Source organism: Electrophorus electricus, unplaced genomic scaffold (assembly GCF_041902795.1).
Source record: "Electrophorus electricus isolate QZ-2024a unplaced genomic scaffold, ASM4190279v1 Scaffold40, whole genome shotgun sequence".
Lineage (NCBI taxonomy): Eukaryota > Metazoa > Chordata > Actinopteri > Gymnotiformes > Gymnotidae > Electrophorus > Electrophorus electricus.
Genome location: NW_027658693.1, coordinates 885614 through 907772, shown reverse-complemented (window position 1 = coordinate 907772; position 22159 = coordinate 885614).

The window sequence follows — 22159 nt, the reverse complement described above, 5'->3', positions numbered from 1 at the left end:
AAAAAAAACCTTTTCATTTTGTGATACGTTTCTTACATAGTATGTGTGAATTTTTAGTATGGTTTCCATCACAGATCATGTTTACCTCGACAATACACTGTGTTTCAGTGGAAGGACTTGGTGCCCATTAACAATGTACAATGGTAAAAATCTACCAAGTTGTTAATGTTAAGACATTCCAGCCTTGAACTGTGTTTTGTCACAAAGTACAGATGGTATTCAAAATGAACGTCAGCGTTATGTATATCCATTACAAAATACACAGATGTATCATTTTGAATTAAAATAATGAGAAGTTCTCCAAACTCCATGTGCTCATCATTTTTTGACACAAGAAAATGTCCTTTTTTATATGATGCACCCTTACACTGCACCTCTGTGGAAACACTAGTACTGTGTTCTGAAAAGCCAAACTCTCTAACTGCATGTTTAATTGCATCACTGTAAAGGTTGGGGTAGAAGGTACAACTGTCTTTGACTTGCAGAAGCTGACAACGTCCAGGTCCAGCTGAAAGACATGCCTGAAACATCTTCTGTCTTTTGGATAAATTTAGGCAGATATTTTTTAAAGTTTTTCAAATGCCTGGCACACCTTTTGAAGTAGCTGCGTTTACTTTCAAAACGCATTGTCCACAACCTAATCAAGGGGCCAAATTTCAAAATTAGTGCTGGATAGTGTCGCAAGAAATTATGTTTTGGTCTTAGTGGACTCTCACTGTCACGGAACGCTCGCCTCCGAGTCACGTGGTTTGGCCCGCCACGTGCAGTGGGAGGGTGGTTTTGTTTGTAACCACACCTGCACACACCTGCACCTTGTTCGTCCTGCCTCTCGTCCTGCGGCACCCGGGCCACCGCACGCTACACTCAGGAAATAAACGCAGATTCCAGATATTCTTGGATTATAATGTCAAGATAGGCCACCTGTGACAAAGAAATCGTCTGTGTGCAAATCATATCAACAATATCTTTAAGCTGGAGAGTTAATTTACACACATCATCATCTGGATTTTGCACTTTGTCACCAATTAATAAAGGCAGCAACATTAGGAAATTCCAATTCTGGATAGCTTGACCTGAAAGCTTAGACACCCCAGAGTTAACAGAACATAGCTTTGTAAAAGCATCAGATCCTTTGCACTTGAACTGCTTGATGTGCCAGTTCAATAATGAATATGTAAGGCATTTTTTTTTCTTAATGAAATGCTTCAAGTACAGTGCAACGTCATAGAACAACACACACTCAAATATGTCAAGGCCTAAACAAGGTGGGAGACCAGGCTGACAAACATGAAAAGATATCAGAGTATTGAAAACAGTTTACCTTTATGCCTTTGATATCTCGACTGTCCACAGCTTCAATGTCTAGATCACCAACAGCATAATTAGAACTTTCAGGGGTGCCCTGGGGACCACGTACATTTGGATCATCACTCTGAAACTCACTTCGTATGATTTCACAGTACCTGCAAAATTAAAGTAAGTTTTCAGTAAACCCACCAATGCTGTGTAAACCCAAATTATAACCAGCAATACAACAAAGAGCCCCGTGGATCGTTTCACCACCTACAATAATTCCATTTACATCCAAATCTTTTAAATCCACTAACATCTCTGAGAAAACCTTAGCACTTCCAATTTTCCAATTAAGTCATTTAATTTTCCAATTAAGTCATTTTCTCCACACAGTAAGACAAGGGACGTGATCGATATCGGACCGTACACGAACAGGTAAATTTGCCAAAAAAAGACAGACTGCGACAACGTTGTCTTTTTTCTTAGCAGAGCTGAAGGGATTTACAATTTCAAAAGCATTCTGGTACAGAATTAGCATCAGGCATCATGGATTTTCAATGAAGAACTGGTTGGACTTCACAAGACTGAAGACACAAGACACTGAATTCGTCCATAATTCTGATTCTAATAAACTACTTCATGTTTGTAACACAGGTATGTATTTGAACATCTTTTTGAATACTTGAGCTCTTGAATATGTTGTCCTTAGTGGTCCCGGATGACAGACAGAACAGATCTGAATCCTTAACACAATCACAGATTTTAGCAATAGCATTATCTGTTAGACACATGTCAAAACATGTTTTTTAAAAGTGAATGTAGTTTACCCAAAGTATATTCCTGTCTCTACTTATGCACATTTTACATCTCTTCAACAACAGTCTGTATTGTTGAAGCTGGAAGAAGGTGATGCCCTTCTAACTGTAGGTAGAATAGACATACATTCCCAAGAAATTCGGTGGCAACTGAATGCTTTCATTTGTTGTTGCATCATTTGAGCTCTGGGAAGCATCCTCAAGTACAAATGAGAGAAATTGTTTTCTTGTACATGTCACATAGGTTATGCTAGCAGTCGAACATTCTTGATGTTTCCTAGACATATGAGCAGTAAATGATGATTTCACGGTGAACGTATTTTTACAACCAGTTACTGGACATGCCACAGGTCGTCCCTCCACTATATGTTCTTTTAAGTCACAAGTTCTTCGCTGTGTGAATTTGACGCTCACAGCGAAATTGCACATTTCAAATCTGTAACAACGGCTCTAGCAGTAACAGAGGGTGCAGGCACACTGTGAACACAATAGAAATGAGCTTTAAAAGCTGCATAAGTACAAAACGTCTGCTTGCAGTCAATGCTAACACATTTGAAAAAACAAGTGGCTTCGTTTCTATGAACTTTACAGTGCAACACACAACCCTTCAAAGCATCAAGTTCTTTGCTACAAAAACGGCAGGTAATCATTGTTTGGCAAACAAACTAACAAAACAACCCGTTAGGGTTTTAGCCTCCTCGACTGATACTACAAAACTACCGCAGCACAAGTATGAAAAAAAAAAACGAACTGAAAAGCTTTAACACGAAACCCACCTTTCGGCGTTATAACTATGACTGAAAAATATACCCTCGATCGAAAGGAGAAGCTAGTATATTTCTGACAACAAACGTTAGCATTATCGTATTTCCAGTCTGAAGAAATTAAATTGCTAGCGTACAAGTGCTGCATGCGGTGAGTCTACCGTATCTTCAAGCGCGAGCAGCTCGGCCGCGCACTCACCGACTTCGCCTAAACGGTCGCTCTCGCGACAATGAACCAGTCCAATAAAAGAACGGAAACAAACTCTACTGCTCCGTAATTTGACCATTCGGAGCTCATATGTTTAAATATTGAAAATACAGAACTTTATTTTTGCAGGAATGCAAATTTACGCTGAAAATCCATTACTGTTAAATTTGAAATGGCCTTAAGGCACTATAAATATGACCAAATGACATTATTTCGTAATGAAAACGCAGAAACTTTTTTTATCATTAGCAAATTATTAACAATTAATATGATGCAAAAATAAAGAACATGCTGTCATCTATCTAAATATTGACAACATATTCCTTGTTCACTGCAGTCACATGCACTTATTTTATTTTATACAGCGAACATAAATAGGAAAGTGTTAACATTTCAGCTTAACCCTCAAATGTTTTTTCAGAGGCTGTAAAAATAGTGCATATAATACATTTTTAGAAACCTATTACTACAGTATTACTACTATCCTACGGATATGCTGTTAAATATAGGTCCGGTTGCAGAGGTCTTTTTTTAGCAGCCGTACTAATACGTGTAGTAAGACAGGTAAGCGTGGTCGGGTCGGTCCGGGGTCGTACACGGGGTGGCGTTCAGGAGGTGACGGAGGGTCAGGCAGGAGACGAGGTCTAGAAAGCAGGCAGGAGTCAATAACCGGGAAACCACACAGGATGAGGAAACGCTCGTACGCCGTATAGGAAAGCAATACTTCGCGACTAGTATGCGATGAGGAGAAGCTTATTAAAGGGGTTGGTAATGAGGGGAATAGGACTCAGGTGTGGGCAATATTTGAGACAGGGATAGGTGCGGTGATCAGGATAGGTATGTGATCAGGACTACATAAAGAATTACTAAACAGTCCAGGGAAGTTATCATCAGGAGCTCCAGCCAGTCTTCCTATAAGGAATTACTAAACAGTCCAGGGAAGTTATCATCAGGAGCTCCAGCCAGTCTTCCTATCTTCGGCTGGGTTGGACCGGCTGGGCGGGATCTTCCCTCGATGACTTGGGTGGAGGCGGCTGCTCACGATTTGTCGCCCGCAGGTCCGGAAGCGCACCAGCTGATTTGTCCGTTTCAGGGGTGGGCACTGGTGACGTTGCCTCCTTGTCTTTACGAGGCTTAGGCGTAGGCGCTTTAAGTTCTGGGGCTGCGAGACTTCACGGAGGGAGTGTCCTCATAGGACAACGACGCTTCTCTGAAAGCCCCCCCAAGGGAGAATCCCCATGGAGGACCAGCTCCACCTGCCTCTCAAAGGCATTCAGGTCCAGGACACTGCAGTCCCTTACTCACCTAACTGACACACACACATACAAACAAGGAGACGTTTGGAAGCAGGGGCCGTATCGTGACAGTATGTAAGTAGGATTGCTGAGCTTGTGAAACAATTACATTTACATTTACGGCATTTAGCAGACGCTCTTATCCAGAGCGACTTACAAAAGTGCTTTGTCATTTACTCATAGAATATGTCCAAGTACAGTATAGTAGGTTAGAATTAAACATACCAATGAACAAGAATACTGTAGAATACAGGGATAAATGCTAATACTTAGAAGTGCAAAATACATAAGGTCTGTCTTAAACAATGATAAATGCTATAAACAATAAGTGCTAGAGTTTGTTAAAAAGCATAAATGCCCTACAATAAGTATTAAATTGGTGAGTCAATAAGGGAGCAGTGTCAGTTGTCCTTTAAATATTCTGCAAATAAATGGGTCTTCAGTCTGGGTTTGAAGACTGCAAAGGACTCTGCTGTCCGGACAGCAAGCGGGAGTTCATTCCACAATCTTGGAGCCAGGACAGAAAATAGTCTCGATGCTTGTCGTCCATGAGACCCGAAGCAAGGTATTTCAAGCCGAGCCGTACTTGAGGTTCGAAGTACTCGAGGTACAGATCGGGCTATAACCATTGACCTCATGTATGAAGGGGCTGGTCCATGAAACCAATTTTAAACATCTTATGTGTAGTATAATGTACTCCATGCATTATTTTGTAGTGAATGCATTGTAGATTAGTGTTGCTGGTCATTTGGGTGCTTACTATATCATACTTTTGGGATACTTGTGGAAGTGACATGAAAGTAGTGTTATGAGGAATATGTTTGCCTTTTTCTATCCAAGGTGTAAAGTTTAATAATTTTTGTTGTTGTTGAAGGTAAAGTCTTGATTGTTCCAAATACGAGAATGAATAGTTCTTTGTTATCTTGTGGAATTTCCACCAGGCTGTTAGAGTTATGGCCTCTGTCAAACAGTTGAAACATGGATGTTTTTAATTGATTTGCTTGATGGTAAGTCTGACTTTTATATCTCTGCATAATGTTTGTTCTATGTCTATCCATATTCTGTCTGATATACTGGGTTTAATCCATTGTATTACATATTGTAGTTTATTTGCAATAATCAACTACAGTTCTGTATCATTGTGAGTTTGATTCTTTGTGATTTATTTTTCCAGTTATGATGGTGTCCAAAGGTTTAAACCAGGTTGCTGGAGCTGGATAGCAATAATTGAAAACAAATCGTTTATCTTAGGCATTATCACTTTAATTGTTGCAATTCTTCCAAAGAGTATAAGGGGCAAATTTGTCCATCAATGAAGTTTGTCACTTATTGTTTTAAAAACTGGAATGATATTAAATTTGAATAACTGACAACTGCAGAGAGAATCTAATACCCAGATATGTAATGTGATTGGCATTCAGAGGGATGGGGAATGTTTTTTAATTGCATCATAAAGTTATGCTGCTGCAATAGTATAATATACAAATATACTAATTGAGATACAATTTTACCAGTTATGTGTGATGCTCTGTGATGGTCATAGAGAACACCACAGACAACTGTGTGGCACATCACTGTTAAACATGCTGATTGCAACCCTGGGCATCATGAACTGTACAATATTAACCTCAGACAACGTTCTCGGAGTGAAATCTATAAACATATTCATCTAACTATCATTACTTTCCCTAACAGCTCATTGGATGAGAGGCCATTAAGTGAAAGGGAGTTTTAATATCCTTTCTATTTTTAAGTTTAAAAAAACACAGACATAAAAATTTCAGAAAGTGAGACAGAGAAAGGAAACCAGACTTTAAAATGGTGCTTCGCTCTTGAGTTGCAACAGTAGCGTAACGAGGGGTGGCCCGAGTGCCGCAGGGTGAGGGGCAGGACGCACAGACTCCAACGTCTGGGACGTACATTTATTAACATTTAACACAGAACACTAACGGCACTCACAAGAATCACACGCGATTAATACAAACAAGAAACGGTTAACTGCAAATGCACTGTATATGCAAAATGAAAGATGCAGGGAGTGGTTGGTCTCTTTTTCAATCAAATCTGAACAGAGTGAAATCTTCACATTTGATTAATTTGACAGACTTTAAAGGGATAATAGACAACATATAAAATGGAACAGAACACGATATAAAAAGGAACTAAATGAAAAACAAACGAAAAAATACTTTTTATCACACTTGCCCAGACAAGCACCAAATCAGACCAAAATCGATCAAGCAAAGGCATAACTGGGAAGAAGCATATTAGCCATTTATTACTCTATTGTTAACAACCTAACAACAGTAATCTGATTGTTAACTGATTGTTAACATACTTTTCAAGTCTTTAACCGTTTTGCTCCCAACATCCTATATGAATGGGTACGAATGCGGCTCATTACCCGCCTGCACAAACTGCTTCTGAAATACTGGGCAGCTAAAGGGTTCTTCACCTGTGTGGATTCTCATATGCTGCTTTCTGTGGCCTGTTTCGCCAAAGCCCTTCCTTACAGTACTATGACAAGCAGACAACCCTGTGTGAGGGTTTAGGTGCTCCTCAAGAGCCTGTGCATGTTAGAAACACATGTTGCAAATATCAGTGACGTTATTTCTCATTTTTGTGATTAGCCATGTTTTTCTGTAGCTACAAATACTTTGATTTTGAAAAAAAGTTTTTGGTAATTTAATAAAACAGACATCTTAAGTTTTACGACAAAATGTGCAAATAAGCTGGCCTGAGAGGTGCGTTCGGGAATATGACTCAGTGCGTCTCTGGTGCTGCTTTTGATGAGTGCAGTGTCATGAGAGTGCGGCCATCTAGCAGTACAAAGAGGGGTTACAGCTTCTCCCGGACGTTTCCAATAAATGTCTAGATTTGTGAGTTATAGAAAGACAGCTGGAAGAGAAGTCCTCCCAGCCCAGCACACAGGGCCAAGTGTCAAAGCGCTGGGAGGTGAACTGAACTTTCATCTTAGTGAGGTACTCCTGAACCCTCTTACAGTCATCAGACAGCAGCAGCCACGCATGTTTGGTCATGGGGTCCAATGTGACCTCATCCACAGCACTGCAGATCCAGTTCCACAATGAATTTGGAATGGATTTTGAAGTTCTCCAGGATCGCTGTTTACTGAGGACCCAAAGCTGTGAAACTACATCCTGGTTATGTTTGAGTAGAGACCATGCGATGAAGTCCAGGACAGGCAGCATGGGTTCCAGCTTCTTCTTAAGCTCCAGCTGCCTGAAATTCTGTGCCAACTCTGCCCTCATCATGCCGCACCGCTCTGAGACTGTCTGGAGTTCTTTAGCCCATTCAGTGTTTCTCTGCTTGGTCTCCTTCACTGCCTAGGTCCTTCACTTCCTCTCTCCTGCTGCCCTTCACGTGGACTGAACAATGTATCAACAGCTTTGAGACGGCTGGCCCACTGAAAAATGTGCTGGCAACAGTGTGGGGGTGTACGGTTCCACCGCAGTCATTACTGCTACTGGATGCAGCTGCAGCGCCCTCGTCAGGCTTACAGACACGCTCCACCTCTTGTTTCCACTGAGCGATAAACTTCACGCACTCCTTGAGACCGGCAAATTCCTCAGGTCTGGTGCTTGAGGTAATAAAAAGAGAACAGAGGTTTAACATTGAATTAGACATATTAATAACATAATCACAGAATGGTATGTGTCCTTTCAGAATGATTTGTGTACAGGGCAGAGGCCTCTGTAAAGGCCTCTGCAGGCTTCTGCAAAGGATGGTGGATAGGCTCCAGCACACTTACAAGTATGAGATATTATTTCCATCAGGCTCAGGACCATCTCTTTAGGATAAGGTCAAGAGAAATCTCTTGGAATGTGGTGTTAACAGGTTCCAACTGGTGTGGGTGTTTTATATTACTTTGCATATATTGACAAATGTATGGTTTGGATGCAATGGACGTGAAGACAAACGCAAATATGTAAAGGAATGTGGGGTGAATACATAACCACTACTGAAAAATGTATGAAAATGTGGGTTCTCTGATTTTTAGACATTCTCCAGAGGGTGCCTCAATAATGCGTGTTAATGTTAACCTACAATAAAGTACGTGCACAGTTATGCTATTTAACCAATTCTGAAGTCTGCATTTTTATTTAATATTTGAATTGAACTTTAAAACTAGCTGACTGGGCACCTAGGAACCACATACTGTTGCTATGTGCAGAGATGTGGGCTTGCAGCCCATTGTTGGGCAGAGTCCATCGCACTGCTCCAATAGACCTGCTCTGACTGCTACTTTCCCACGTCGGCAGTCGAAGTCGTTTCTCCTTCACAATGCTTTTCACCTGGTTGGCCAGTTTCACCGTCTCAGTAGACAAGCTAAAAGAAACTGTTGGCAGCCTCTCGTTGCTCCTGTAATATGACCGTCGCCAGACCAGAGAGTGGAACTGGATGGCAGTGTGGCACTTGCAGCTGCAGTTTGTTTGCTTCAAGATTTAATACGTGTAAGTGACCTTTGCTTCTCGTCCTGTCTTTACTGGTTTGTTAATAAGGTCATTTGAAATTGTGTTGTACATAAAGGAATATTACAGAATTATTCTCTATTTTAAGCTACACTGTGGGGTTTTGTTTTTTTGATCTTTACATTTATATTAATGCAACCCAATACACTTATCTAATGATCAGCTATGACCTGTAAGAACTGACAATCTGAACATTCAAACTTTAAGAGGAATAAAAACAAAAAAATGATCAGCTGTTCATGTCAAAATCTGTAATATGTAATAGAAATAACTGTAATATGTTCAATATAACTGTAATATGTTCAATTACCACCATGTAACATATAACTGTAAATATGTCAATTGCAAGATGGGACTGTACATTCTGTACATACATATATAAATATCCATATATACATTGTACATATAAACATAATATATATATATATATATATATATATATTGTACATGCACTATTAATATATTTTTGTATATATATAGAATATATTTCTCTATGCACCCCTGTTTTTCTTTTTCCTCAGATTGGACAGAGCACTCAACCATTTCACTGTGAGTTATACTGTGTATGACTATGTATGCGACAAATAAACCAAACTTGAAATGATTTTACCTTTTTCTGTCGTTTTCATTTTAAGCTTAGAATAACCAAGGCCTGGACTTTGTAAGGTGGTTTTGAATCCAGGTCAGCTAGGTGAGGACACCAATAGCTTACTGGGTAAGCAGCCACACTCTAACAATGGTGGGCTCGTGTGCAGAACAGTTAGAGCTTGGATCAAGCAAAACAAGAGGAAAAAACGAAACACCTCGGTGAGCGTGGAAAAGGGGAGAACAAAGAACGCCACGGAAAGAAATGGCAACCCCGATGCACTGGGGAAAACTCGAACTAAAAGTTCCCAAACAAAACCAGAAAACGGGGAGAAACTTGAATGGCTAAGGGAAGCCTCAGGAGAGAGACAGACTCGAGAGGGGAAAACTGGAGAAGGGAGGGGACGTGTAAAAACACTGACACCCTCGCAGAACAGAAAAGAGGCATAGCACAAGGGCTCACAGACCTCAATACCCCGAGTTACCGGCTAGGAGCTTGGCTCAAAACTTTAACAAAAACCCAGCACTGAATGACTGGGTCACTGGGCTTATATAAGGTCTAGCCCAGCTGTTGGGTGTTGATCCTGATCAGTGGCGTGGTTGACTCGACGCCTCCCTCTGGTCGAGGGGGCCTCGGCCTGGTGCCAACCCTTACAGGCTTGATGTCTACAGACATGGCAAAAATATTTCAATGTTCAATGCATTTCAGTTTCAATGTTTATTTTTTTCAGTTAAAATGTTATTTTTTTTTACTGCTTATTCTTCCATTAGACAGCCAGAAGCGCAGCACTGGTTAAAGTTTTTGAGCGGCTTCCTGCGCGCACTGGTCCTGGAGCACAGCGACTGCCTCATCCACCTTAGGGTGCAGAGACTCAGGAGACTCCAGCATATGCAGTAGCTCCGAGTTGTCCAGTTCCAGGAACAGACCCGTGATCTTCCCTGCAAGGGTGGGCTGCATGTTCTGGATCAGGGGAAACAGACGCTCACCCAGTATCTGCTTCTGCTCCTGTGGAGGTGCAGCAGCCAGCATGGAGGCACTGAGAGGTTCCTGACCCTGCACATGGACCGCAGCCAGCTGCACGGGCACCTGGAGCTCTGCCCCCAGGTGCTGCTGTGGGTTGAGAAACATAAATGTTTTATAATTGATTTGACTGATAAATGGTAAGTTCGACATTTATATCTAAGGGCTGTGTGCCCAGGTGTTGCTGTGGGCTGTGAACGCCTGAGGTGGTTTTGTACTGTGGTACTGCTCTCACCAGCGACGCCTTGTTGGCAGCTTCCGCGCTGGCCATCCCTGTCCCCGGAGCCTCAGATGCCATGGTCTGATAGGCCATCGTGCGTGGGACCTGGCAGGCGGTGGTTGGTCGGATGGCGCTGAAGGCCTGCGGGCAGGATGCGGCTGGACCGATGGCACTCGGCATATCCTGGACTTGCTGTGGGTGGACGCACTGCATGGCCCAGCAAGGGCTGGGGAGGAGTTGTGCCAGCTGGCTGCTTGCGCAGTAGGCAGGCCAGTTCTGAGCTTGTGGAATGGCTTCCATGTTGTAGCCGGAGGGCGGGGCAGGCTGGTAGGGGTTGAGCACGAGGTTGGGCAAGGCACTCACGCTGGCCGTGCGCTTCATGTACTTGTTGGAGAGGTGGGCCTGCCGCTCCTCCTTGCGCTGCGCCAGAGCCACGTACAGCGGCTTGGTGCCTACAACGCGCCCATTCATCTCCGTCATGGCCGTGGCGGCCTCCTCCGGCGAGGAGAAACACACGAAGCCGAACCCTTTGGAGCGGCCGCCCTCCATCATCACCTTGGCACTTGTGATGGTCCCGAACGGAGAGAACTCCTTACGTAGACGCGCGTCGTCCAGACCGTCGTCTAGGTTCTTGACGTACAGGTTGTCTCCCTGGTAGCGAGTCATACCGTCCTGCTTCATCTGCTCAAACTTTCGTTTCAGCCCTGTCTGCCTCTCGCCTTTCTTCTGGGCATAACCCACATACACCTTCTTCCCATTCAGCTCCTTCCCATTTATCTCATCCACAGCCCTCTGGGCATCCTCGTGCCTCTCGTAGTTCACAAAGCCAAAGCCCTTGGACTTGCCGCTCTCGTCGGTCATGACGCGAGTGCTCAGCGTTTGGCCAAACTTGCTGAAGATCTCCTTCAGCTTGTCGTCGTCCATGTCCTCTCCAAAGTTCTTGACGTACACATTGGTGAACTTTTTGGCCCTGGCCCCCATCTCAGCCTCTCGCTCCTTGCGAGACTTGAAGTGGCCAATGAACACTTTGCGGTCATTGAGCAACATGCCATTAAGTCTCTCAATTGCTCTCTCCGCAGCCTCACGGGTCTCAAAGTGCACAAAGCCGTAGCCCTTAGAGCCATTCTCGTCACACACCACCTTGCTGGAAAGGATGTTCCCAAAGGCAGAGAATGTGTCGTAAAGAGCTTCGCTGTCAATAGACTTGTCAAGGTTCTTGATGAAGATGTTGCCAACTCCACTCTTCCTCAGAGAGGGGTCTCTCTGGGACCACATAATTCGCACAGGTCTGCCTTTGATGATGTTAAAGTTCATAGTGTCCAAAGCACGCTCAGCATCTGCCTGCTGCTGAAAGTTCACGTATGCGTATCCAAGTGAGCGGAGGGTCATCGCGTCCCTGCAAATCCGTACGGAGACTATTGCGCCAGCAGGACTGAATTTCTCGTATAGCATGGCCTCGGTAACGTCTGGATGAAGGTCACCCACGTACAACGAAGTCATCGGCGAACTTGGAGCACTTGGATTCATTTTCGTGAGGATCGTCGGTCAACCTTTCTGGAAATCGTAGTCGAAAGTAGTAAATGAATAAAATAAAATCGTAAATGATTTAACCAAATGATCTAACTGCACGAATTATAAAACAGTTTGAAACAGCAATTCAACAGAGCCAGGCAAGTGTCGACCGACCAAAGCGATCAAAGCAACACTTTAGCTTTAGATTCAAATACATGACAACTTGGTTGTTACGTAAGAGTGCTTTTACGTAAATGTTTATTTTTAAATATTATACAAACGCTATTTATTTATTTATGAATTATTCAATTATTTTAACTTATAACGTTAATAGCGTGAATGAGAGGCTTTAACAACGCCTTATATTTCAAAATATTACCTAGTCACAGCATTTTCCAAAAATCGTCCATATGCTGCTCACACTGAATCATTTACCGCATGGCTCAGAATAAATACTTTTAGTTTGATAAACGCAGCAACATTCATTTTCTTTAGCCTAATGCTCGGCAAAAAACATCGCATTAAAGTTAATTAATGGGATGAAATCAGTTTGCCTTGGAGCAGGCCTATGTTCTTTGAGGTTAAAAATCATCGCCTGGATTGTAAACCTTAGTAGAGTTCCACAACGAGGTGCGATTTGTAAAAGGACGTCTTTTTCTCTCCGAGTTAGAAATCTGGAGAAATAAATATATCAATTGATTTCCGCCCATCGGAGGACCTTTAGAACTTTATTATTTATTCATTATTTATTTCTAACTTCTCACTGTGTCCAACTATATCGGGTGTATAAAACGTATGAACAGACATAAATAACGTGGGGGAAACGGGAATAGGGGAGAGAGGAAAAATAAGACGAACAGAGACGAAACAGACAAACGGGAAATGCAGATAGAGTATTTTAAGTATTTGCCACCTGCACCATTACGGGAATGTGTGTGTGTGTGTGTGTGTGTGTGTGTGTGTGTGTGTGTTCGTGTGTGACTGCTTGTGTGCGTCTGCCTGTGTGTGTGTGTGAGAGAGAGAGAGAGAGGCTATGTGCGAGTGCACTGTATATGTACACGTACTAGATTGGGATATTTATCATTTATGGATTAGCTCTGTAAACCTTTTATCAAAGGAGTCCAGTCTAGGTTATTGGTTCTTATTGATTCATTCTGAGATTTTTTTCCATTGATATGTAGTCTATCAATAGATTTTTCCATTCGGTGACACTAATATTATTTTTTGTTTTCCAATTCATGAGTATGTTTGTATTTGCAATTAATAATGTTATATATATATTATCCTGTTTTTTTTCTATTGTCACATTGGTTGATGACATGTCTCCTAGGAGACATAAAGATGGTGTTGGATGGATAGGGTTATTTAAATCATGGGACATGTGTGTGATTACTTATTGCCAAAATTGCTTGATAGGTGTGCTCTGCCACACGATGTGAATGTAATCGTCAGCTGTCTTTGGAGTAAATTATGTACAGATTGCTGAGCTTGTGAAACCAATTTTAAACATCCAATGTGTAGTATAATGTAATCTATGTATTATTTTGTACTGAATGCATTGTAGGTTAGTGTTGCTGTCATGTGGTAATTATTATTACACATTTTAATCCAAACTGTGGCGTCGGGAGCTAGTAATAAATCTTCCTCCCATTGTCTCGATGGGAGAGTAATTATGCGATTTGATTTCATTATTAGTTTGTATATCTTATGTGATAGTTTTTTTGTATTAGGAATGTTTATAATACTGATATGGATGCAGGTGAGTTTAATGTCTCTGAACTGATAGTTGCTCTTACCTGCTTTCTATATCTTATGTTTGGGCTACTTGTGGAAGTGACATGAAAGCAGTGTTATGTTTATGTTAGTGTGGAGTTTGATATCTTGTGGAATTTCCACCAGGCTGTTAGTATCATGGCCACCCACAAATTGTTGATCATGAATGTTCTTTAATTGATTTGACTGATAAATGGTAAGTCTGACTTTTAGATCTTTGCATAATGTTTGCTATATGTCTATCCATATTCTGTCTGATATACTAAGTTTTATCCATTTTATACCATATTATAGTTGATTTGCAATAATCAACTACAGTTCTGTAATGTTGTGAGTTTGATTCTATGTGATTTATTTTTCCAGTAGAATCAAGTTATGATGTTGTACAAAGATTTTAGACAGGTTGGTGGCGCTGGAATAATTGAAAACAAATAATTTCGTTTAGGTAATATTCTCATTTTAATTATTGCAGTTTGTCCAAAGAGCATAAGGGGCAAATTTGTCCATCAATGAAGTTCGTCGCTTATTGTTTTAATAATTGGATGACTATTTATTTTTGAATAACAGACAACTGGGAAGAGAATTTAATACCCAGATATGTAATATGATTGGTATTCAGGGGGATGGGGTTTTTAATTGCATCATAAAGTTATGCTGCTAATATATAGTATAATACACAAATATCCTACTGGAGATACAATTTGACCAGTTATGTGTGATGTTCTGTGATGATCATATAGAACACCACAGACAACTGTTTGGCACATCACTGTTAAACCTCCTGATTGCAACCCGGGGCATCGTGAACTGTACAACATGACCCTCAGACAATGATCTCTGAGTGAAAGCGATAAACATAATCATCTTCATATCATCACTTTCTCTACAAGTTCAGTGGAAGAGATGTCAGTTAAAGGGAGTTTTAATACCCTTTCCATCTTTAAATTTAATAAAAACACAGATGGAAAAATTCCAGAAAGTGAGAGAGAGAAAGGAAACTAGACTTTAAAATAATGCTGCCCTCTTGATTTACAACTGTAGATTATTGAAATTATTACAAATGTCCGATGCCAAAAGGGATTGTGTCAGTGTTTCACTACTCAGTATTGCATTTGGTAGACAGTATAAACAATTAGACTATGGTTAAAAAAATCACAGAAATAAAGCAAACACCAATATAATCTTGAACCACCTAGTGCCAGGAAACATTAGATTACTGGAACAAAATCAGACAACTAGCAGAACAACTTTTTAACCAATGATGCAGATGCACTTTTAGTGGATTTATTTATCTGTATTTCAATCCACTAAAGTTTTTCACTTGATCTAACATTACATTTAAGACCGAAATCCTGTTACGTCTCACAGAAGATTCCACTGATCAAGCTGCTACTTACCCATCCTGGTCCTGGAGTACCATTGCTCTGTACACTTTAGTGATGTCTTTGCTACCAACAAGCCTATTTTAATCCATCAGATAGTAACCAAACGCTCCTTTGCTGCAGAGCACAGAAATCATTCAAATTTGCAGTCAACAGATACATCTGGGCCAGATTTTGGATCAATGGACTAGGCTGGAACTGCACATATACTGTATATGCAAAATTCAAAATACGGGGAGTGGTTGGTCTCTTTTGCAATCAAATCTGAATACTATGGAATTCGTTTCACATTTGTTTAATTTGACAGATTTTAAATGGATAATGGACATCACTAGACAAAAAGGAATAAACAACTATATGAAAAGGAACAAAACCAAAAACAAAGGAAGACTTTAACACACTTGCCCAAACAAGCACTAAATCTGACAAAAATAGATCAACCAATGACATAGCTGTGAAGGAACATATTAGCCATTGTTTTCTTGTCATCAACAGTAATTTTAACTGATTGTTAACATACTGTTCAAGTCTTCAACTGATTTGCTCCCAACATACAAATATGGTTACATTGGGTACAAATATGGTTCATTACCCACCTGCACAAATTGCTTCTGACATACTGGGCAGCTACAGGGTTCTTCTCCCATGTGGATTCTGACATACTGGGCAGCTACGGGCTTCTTCAGTTGTGTGGATTGTCTTCTGCTCCTCCATGTGGCCTGTTTCACCAAAGCCCTTCCTGCAGTATTTGCAGCACTATGGGAAGCGGACACCCTTGTGTGTGCGTTTAGGTGCTTCTCAAGAGTCTGGGCACGTTTGAAACACCTGCCCCAAACATCACTGACATTATTTCTTGTAGGTGATTAGCCACGTGTTTCTCTAGTCACAAGTACTTTTTGATTTATTTGTTTTTTTAAATAGGTAATTTTATATATGATGGCAACAAATGACATTTTAAGTTTTATGACAAAACGTGCAAACAAGCTGGCCTGAGAGGTGTGTAGCGGGATATGACTCAGTGCGTCTCTGGTGCTGCTTTTGATGAGTACAGTGTCATGAGTGTGTCTGTCCAGCGGTGCAAAGAGGGGATACAGCAAGGCATGGCATGGTGTTTATTCATTCGTTTGCATAGAAAATGACGCCTTTTCACATTGTGGAAGTACAAATATGGCGGTCTTTTTTGTGCGGCGTAGTAATGACATATGTTGTGGAATTTTGAACAAACAGCAAGTCAGACGTGATTAAGAGAGTAATTTAATAAGAAAAAGAATAAAATAAATGTTTGGCTCTCCTCAGGTAGGGAGCCCCGAGTATACAAAACCGTGGCTAGTTATACTACTCCTGTGCTGTCTTTAACCAATCATCTTTTCTTAAGCAGCTCTTCTTTCCTTTGTTGCTGTGGCTATAAGCCAATCAGCTCTCAGCTTGGTTTTTTCCACAAACCAACCCAAACTGACTCCAAACAGTGTGGGTTGTGTGTCAAGTTGACCTTGATGTTAACAGTTCCTGATACATGTTCAACTTAATCAGCAACAGGCGGATATAAATGTGCAAACGGCATTATTAATTTAAGAACAAAAGGATCAGTGTGATTTTATATGAATCACATAATACATAGTTTCGTATCATTTTCCATCACACGTAAAAACAGAGTCTCACCGTATTGTCGGGCAGGAGGATCTGGACTCATTTATTACTTGATATCTTCCCCCATCTAGCGGTCATTAGAGGTTAGTCTTGAATTGATTTCTGTCGTGCAATATTTTAGATATAAATGTTTACATTTTCTATTACAGAACACGGCAAAGTATAGTCAACCAGTTCTAACCTTTTGAGAAAAACTTTAACTTCAAAGTAGGTGAATCTATTTACTTAGATTGAACCAATCGGATCACAGTTTATTTACATAGCATCAATGCTTTGAGTGCTTTAGATATAAGGACATCATGGCGATCTTTCTGCTCACACCTCAGTCAGTCTATAATTCTGTACTATGTGTTTCTATAGCTTCCAACTTTCACGAGTTTCTTGAATCTGTGGAGAAAAGTGCAGACTCAGGTACTTTCTTATTTGTGAACTTTTATACATTTTATGTAATTTATTTATCATCTATAATGTTTTATTACTTTTCATTTATAGATATAAGGACACAAAAACAGTTCATATACTCAATGAATTGTTACAAGATAATCTTTTCTAGAGAATGTTTACCATTTGTTAAAAGACTGATTTATTTCTAAAAGTTTATGCAGTGTGTTAATTTGTCACATGGAGGCAGAAGGGGTGAATCTGATATACCCCTCTTCCATCATCAACTATTCATGGAGTCCTTCAGTGGAGCTTGTACAACCAAAGAAACGCATACAGCGGTCACCGGCGGTTCTAAGTTACATCTAAAGAGGTCTAGGCCTATACACACTGTTCCACCTGAGGTAATAAAATGTTTTGGGGTAAAGGTATTTTCATGAGGCGATCTGTGATCTAATTATAATAGGCTTTGAAGCTCTCTGCAACAGGTGCAGAGTGGTGCAAGACTGTGTTTGAAAGCATAAAGAGGAATAATGTTTCTGGGGTATCTTAAGGCCTTTGTGGGTCTGTAAGTGCAGAGCAGAGGCTCTGATGCAGGTGGTTTCAAGGCCTCTGTGGAAGTCTACGGCAGATGACTCTGGACTGTTCCCGTGAGAAATAGCTTCCTAAGTATTGGTAAAGATCCCGGCTTTTAAAAGACGTGAAAGCCTCTTCGAGAGTTCTGTGGCTAAGCAAGGTTCATTATCTTACCATAAGAGCAGGGTGATACTGACCTGCAACATCATCTTGCAGGTGTTTGATGGTATGAGTTGAGATTATCTTTGTTAAAAACAAAAACAACAACAACAAAAAAAAAAAAACCCAGGAAAATCTTCCAATAGGATATACTGGGGTCAAGCTTCAATTTGTACAATGATAGATCTCAATTTGCATATATTGAATAATGTATGGTTGAACACAGTGGTTGAGATTTCAAACACCAGTATGTAGAGAAGGTGTGGCAATCACATAATCAGTTGTGAAAACTGGATAAAAATGTGTGTTCCTTGTGTGATTATTAGACATATTCTGGACTATGCCTCGTTTGTATGTAACGCTGAGCTCAAAATAAATAATGGACCTACTACTCTCTTCAATTAATTCTGCATCTTTATTTTCTGTTTAAAGAGGACTTAATAAAATTACTGGAATGTGGGCAATATCTAGTAACACAGTGCCGAGTCTGCTAAACGTAGATCCCAGCCTTTTATATGGCCTCTTCCCTTTAATTCTACTGACTATAATTAATGTAAACCTTGTCGATTCTGGTGTTTGCTGTATAGAGGTAGCGAAAACTTTGCTAAAACAATGAAAAATATGCATCCTGTGAAAAGTTTATTGAACAATATAACATTGTTCCTTACCCAGAGCCATAACACGTCATTGATGGAAATCACACTGATGTGAGGGCGGTATGGGCCAACTCAACTGTATTTCCTGATTGTTTTATTCTGCAGGAGGATGTGGTCCAAATATTTAAAAAATCACAGGTTTGTTTAAGAGGACATAGTCGAACAGTTTGGGCTTACTGTTATTTTAATACTAGTGGTAACTATTAGTAAATACAACAATCTGACCATCCTCATACTGCATTGAGGGGTGATGGGGTGATGGTACCAGATGATGTTTAGGTATGTGGTTATGTTAATTTATTTTTGTTCCTTTATATTCACATATTTTGCAAGTGCGTATGTTATTGAGTTTAAAACCATCCATATATTATGCAATTATAGAAAATACAGAAACTGCATGAGACTTCTCTTGACTTGCTAGAAGTTCAGACTGTAGCAAGCTTAGCATTAGTAAATGGAATAGGTGTCATTTTAAGGATTCATTTAAAGTATTCATGAGGTATTTCTCCTAACATCGATGTATCGACAGTACCAATAAAATAAATAGCATAACAAGAATTACAGGTGTATAATAGTGTAATTACCCACAATGGTTGAAGTGTTTGAAAAGAGTTGTATAAAAGAATAGTTGGTTGGTTCGTGGCATAAAGTCATGAAACGGTGAAATGAGGTCATAAAAAGAGTGTTTACAGGGGAAAGTGCTTTAACATTGAATTAGACAAACTAATAACATAAAACAAGGGAGTTTAGAGATTCTGTGTCCTTTCGTAATGATTTGTGCATATGGCAGGCTGCTGCAAAGGATCCTGGGTAAGCTTCAGCAGACCTCAGTGTAAGATATATTAATAATATTAATCATAATAATACTATTCAGAGGTTACTTGACTAGTAATCAGAATGTTGCTAGTTCAAGCCCTACCACTGCCAAGTTACCACTGCTGGGTCCCTGAACAGCAATGAATCCTCAATTGTATTATTAATACAATCCAATACACATGCCTAATGCTCAGCTGTCAACTGCAAAAACTGACATTCTGAGCATTCGAACAGTAAGAGGAACAAAAAGAAAGGAGTCACCGACTGTACACGTGTCAATCATTTAGCCTTTTTACATGTTGTTTTAGTTTACTGTAATCAAGGCCTGAAACTGGAGTCTATGGACCAGGCAAAAATATTTCAATATTTAATGCGTTTTTATTTTTTCAGCCAGCATAAGCGGAAGCTCCAAGTTGTCGATCTCCAGGAGCAAACCCGTCCCTGCAAGGTTGGGGTGCATGTTCTGGATCACGGGAAACAGACCATCGATCACCCAACATCTGCTTCTGCTCCTGCGGAGGTTCCAGATCCAGCACGGAGGCAGTGAGAGGTTCCTGGCCCAGAGATTGGTCTGCAGCGGGCCTGATGGTACTCGGCATGTATTGGAAATGCTGTGGCTGAATGCTGTGCGTAGCCCAGCGGGTGCTGGGGTGGAGCTGTGCCAGTTGCCTGCTCGGGTAGCAGGTAGCCCAGTTCTGAGCCTGTGGAATGGCCATCATGAAGTAGCCGGAGGGCGGGGCGGGCTGGTAGGGGTTGAGCACTGGGTTGCGCACGGCACTCACGCTGGCCATGCGCTGCATGTACTGGTGGGTGAGGTGGGCCTGCCGCTCCTCCTTGCGCTGCGCCAGGGCCACGTACAGCGGCTTGGTGCCTACGATGCACCCGTTCATCTCCTTCATTGCCTCGGTGGCCTCCTCCGGCGAGGAGAAACACACAAAGCCGAACCCTTTGGAGCGGCCGCCCTCCGTCATCACCTTGGCACTCGTGAATGTCCCGAATAGAGAGAACTCTTTACGCAGACGCTCGTCGTCCAGACTGTCGTCTAGGTTTTTAACGTACAGGTTCACTCCCTGGTAGCGAGTCGTGCCGTCCTGCTTCATCTGCTCAAACTTGCGTTTGAGCTCTGTCTGCCTCTCGCCTTTCTTCTGGGCACGAGCCACATACAGCTGCTTCCCATTCAACTTCTTCCCGTTCATCTCATCCACAGCCCTTTTGGCATCCTCGTGCCTCTCGAAGCTCACAAAGCCAAAGCCCTTGGACTTGCCGCTCTCGTCTGTCATGACGCGACGGCTCAGCGTTGGGCCGAACTTGCTGAAGATCTCATTTAGCTTGTTGTCGTCCATGTCCTCCCAAGTATGAGATATTATTTCCATCAGGCTCAGGACCATCTCTTTAGGATAAGGTCAAGAGAAATCTCTTGGAATGTGGTGTTAACAGGTTCCAACTGGTGTGGGTGTTTTATATTACTTTGCATATATTGACAAATGTATGGTTTGGATGCAATGGACGTGAAGACAAACGCAAATATGTAAAGGAATGTGGGGTGAATACATAACCACTACTGAAAAATGTATGAAAATGTGGGTTCTCTGATTTTTAGACATTCTCCAGAGGGTGCCTCAATAATGCGTGTTAATGTTAACCTACAATAAAGTACGTGCACAGTTATGCTATTTAACCAATTCTGAAGTCTGCATTTTTATTTAATATTTGAATTGAACTTTAAAACTAGCCGACTGGGCACCTAGGAACCACATACTGTTGCTATGTGCAGAGATGTGGGCTTGCAGCCCATTGTTGGGCAGAGTCCATCGCACTGCTCCAATAGACCTGCTCTGACTGCTACTTTCCCACGTCGGCAGTCGAAGTCGTTTCTCCTACACAATGCTTTTCACCTGGTTGGCCAGTTTCACCGTCTCAGTAGACAAGCTAAAAGAAACTGTTGGCAGCCTCTCGTTGCTCCTGTAATATGACCGTCGCCAGACCAGAGAGTGGAACTGGATGGCAGTGTGGCACTTGCAGCTGCAGTTTGTTTGCTTCAAGATTTAATACGTGTAAGTGACCTTTGCTTCTCGTCCTGTCTTTACTGGTTTGTTAATAAGGTCATTTGAAATTGTGTTGTACATAAAGGAATATTACAGAATTATTCTCTATTTTAAGCTACACTGTGGGGTTTTGTTTTTTTGATCTTTACATTTATATTAATGCAACCCAATACACTTATCTAATGATCAGCTATGACCTGTAAGAACTGACAATCTGAACATTCAAACTTTAAGAGGAATAAAAACAAAAAAATGATCAGCTGTTCATGTCAAAATCTGTAATATGTAATAGAAATAACTGTAATATGTTCAATATAACTGTAATATGTTCAATTACCACCATGTAACATATAACTGTAAATATGCCAATTGCAAGATGGGACTGTACATTCTGTACATACATATATAAATATCCATATATACATTGTACATATAAACATAATATATATATATATATATATATATATATATATATATATATATATATATATATATATATATATATATATATATATTGTACA